The sequence below is a fragment of the Beta vulgaris genome, chromosome 6 (assembly GCF_026745355.1).
Source record: "Beta vulgaris subsp. vulgaris cultivar EL10 chromosome 6, EL10.2, whole genome shotgun sequence".
NCBI classification, from domain to species: domain Eukaryota; kingdom Viridiplantae; phylum Streptophyta; class Magnoliopsida; order Caryophyllales; family Amaranthaceae; genus Beta; species Beta vulgaris.
In genome coordinates this window covers 33,457,939-33,461,265 of record NC_079207.1, presented here as the reverse complement: position 1 = coordinate 33,461,265, position 3,327 = coordinate 33,457,939, and the positions used below count along the sequence as shown (strand labels likewise).

The 3,327-nt window shown below is 34.4% G+C and overlaps 1 non-coding gene across 1 annotated transcript; it reads right to left on the bottom strand.

Annotated features, from left to right (window-relative positions):
* Window positions 1-2,761: 2,761 nt before the first annotated feature.
* LOC125499154 (small nucleolar RNA R71) lies at window positions 2,762-2,867 on the bottom strand. Its single transcript, XR_007275872.2, has one exon. It is a non-coding gene; the product is annotated as a small nucleolar RNA R71 (small nucleolar RNA).
* Window positions 2,868-3,327: the final 460 nt, after the last annotated feature.

Genomic DNA, 3,327 nt, shown 5'->3' with positions numbered 1-3,327 from the left:
CCACGTATCTCTCGCCTGACCGTACGAGTGAGCACCCAGATGATGATAATACTTCCTAGCTTTTGCACTCGTGCTAGTTCTCTCACGAGTTGCCTGAAACACACAATTATAAACAAAGGTTAGGTATGGTGTTATACAATACTACTGGATCTAAGTGTATTAAATCTTAGTAAAATATTCTTACAATAGCTTTCGGGGTTGTTTTTTTTGCAACAAATGCTTTCCACTCTTCAGGTTTTATATTCCTCCATATCTGATATGGTAACTTGGAGGGTGCATATGATGTGTCCGGTGAAGCCTCAGAACCGGTTTGTGTTTCTCCGCCGTAGATGTTCTTCTTCTTTGTACCCACTACTTTTCTCCGCTTAGTGATCCACGCAGACACTAACTTAGCCTTGAAATCTCTGAATCTCTGGGCAACCGCGGATAGAAACACATTCTTTGTACCCACTACTTTTCTTCGAGGACTAGCAAACCTTAAGTGTGGGGGAGTTGATGAGTATCTATTTTACGTATATTTTATTCACTTCTATTATCACTTTTGGGTTAAAATACGAGATTTGTGATATATTTTTATCTTATATTTTGACATTGGCAGAATTAAACTATTTTGGTAACAAAGTTGATTAATATATGAAATTGACTCTCTTTGTGAATACTATATTTTAGAGCCATTGATCTAGTACTATATATATGTGTGTTGTAGGTATAATTTGCAAAAGAAAAGGGAAAGAAATTAACACAACAGCAAAGAAGCCTACTAAATGATGGAGTTGGGCAACAACAAATCACTAAAACAAAAAAAGGACAGAAAACGTGGTGCTGGGCCGAGAAAGAACAAGGAAGCCACAAGGGGTTTTTGGTTTTAGAAAACCCATTACTAAAAGGGAGCACAATTTGAAATAAAAGAAAGGAGGAGGGTGGCGGGACAAGATAGAACACAGCAGACTACGAAGAACAGGAGACTATAGAAGGACAGTGGACACGGGACGCCAACGCGAGAGCAAGCGTCGTTCATCTGATGACGTTCATCTGAATCTGGAGTTCTTCCTCTCTTCTTTTAGTTTATGTTATCTAATTTTGTTAATTATTATGTTTAATTTCAGATTATTACTCTCAATTGGTTTGTTTGATTTAATTTTTATGTCTAGTTAAATTTCTTTGTTCTAGGGCTAGATGTAGTCATTTAAATTCTGTCAATGAATTGAATTAGTTGTTTGGGTTTATTTATTTCATTTGCAATTTGATAATTTTGGTTTGATTTCGTATAATTGATTTGGCCAGTTGATTATATGTTTAAGGTATTGGATTAGTAGCGGGAGTGAACTTTCAATATTAGTTCGTGGAATTATCAAACGTCAAGTAGTATAATTTTAGGAATAGTTATACACTTGGGGTGATTGTTTACATGAATTTCTTGTTCGTAATGAGTTTATGGTAATGTTTACGACCACGGAAGTAGGCGTAAAGTTATTATATATACGTTTTCTACCTTGGAAGAGGAGATAATATAAATTAGGAAATTCGATCATTGCAATACAATAGTTTTTAACCCAGCAATTAGTTTAATTTCATTGTAGAAAGTAATTGGCGAAATCTAAGTCCTGGAACTGTTTCTCATATTTGATTCTTACCCATTAGTGTTAGAATTAGTATAGTTCTTATTTTATTAGTCTAGTTTATCACCACCAATCACTATTTCTGGATCGTTCTAGATAATATTAGTGTCTCTTAATTTGGTAGTTGATTATACCTCCTTGTGGGAAACGATATCTTGCTTACCCTATATGTAATATCCCGTAGTCGGGGCATTACACTATTTATTTTAATTGACCCGTACACTTGCGGTATTTTAAGGTACATTTAGGACCGACCAAGTTTTTGGCGCCGTTGCCGGGGAGGCAATAGTTCAATATCATACTAGAGAGATTTTTAATATTAGTTTAGACTTTTATTTCTTGTTAGCACTTGTTTTATTTTTCTTTAAAATTTTGTTTTTTTTTTTTTTATTTCCTCTCATAAACATTTTGTTAGAGCTATCTTTGTGTTCTTGAGTTATTAGTATTAATTTTTTTTATTAACTAGTTTCTTTGTCGAATCACTAGTAGTTGTGTTTCTTTATTATTTAGCGTAGAAGTTGCTGCATATTTGGTGATTTTTCTCTCTTTGTGCTTATAGAATTATTAAGTTAAGTTCAATATCTCTGATATTTATTAGTGTATGCCACGTACTAATCGTGCTTTGGTTTCTCTTGATCCCGAGATTGAAAAAATAGAGCGTGCACTAAGGAAACAGAAGAGGTTGGAGCAAATACAAGGGCTGCCATATTTTGGTTTGGAGTACATCTTCTCTGAAGAATCTGACAATAAACCATTAGATAAGGGATAACAACAACGAAAAGCCACTACGTGACTACGCAATGCCGAATGCTAGTGGAGCACCTTCAAGTATTGTAAGGCCTACTATTTTTGCTAATAATTTTGAGCTTCACCCTGCTTTAATTCAAATCATTCAACAAGACCAATTTAGTGGCCTAGATAATGAAGACCCTAATGAACATATAATAACTTTTCTTGAGAAATGTGACACTGTTAAGTTAAATGGAGTGACTGACGATGTGATTCGACTTGGTTTGTTTCCGTTTTCACTTAGAGATAAAGCTAAAATGTGGTTAAAATCTAATCCACCTAATTCATTTACAACATGGGCTACATTATCTCAAGCTTTTCTTAGTAAATATTTTCCTCCGGGAAAAACTGCTAAGTTTCGAAATAATATAACTAGTTTTGCTCAATATGATGGGGATCTTTATATGAAGCATGGGAAAGGTTTAAAGATTTACAACGTAAATGTCCTCATCATGGTGTTCCTGATTGGTTACTAGTGCAAACTTTTTATAATGGTCTGAATGAATCTGTTAGAACACTATACTGCTGCAGGAGGTGCAATAATGGGTAAAACTACTGAAGTAGCTAATAGGTTACTTGAAGAAATGGCTTCTAATAATTATCATTGGTCTAATAATAGGGGTAAACCAAAGAATGCCGCTGGTATGTATGAAGTAGAAGGAATTAACATGTTAAATGCAAAAGTTGACAACTTAGTTAATTTGTTTACTAAAATGAGTAATGTCAATTCTGTGTCTACTACTATGCCATGTAATTGTGTGGAGGTGCTCATTTGACCAATGAATGCATTAATGTGGAACAGGCTCAATTTGTTTCTAATTTGTAAGGCCACCTAATAATGATCCATACTCAATACTTTTAATCCTGGATGGAGAAACCATCCTAATTTCTCTTGGAGGAATCAAGGACAACAAAATGC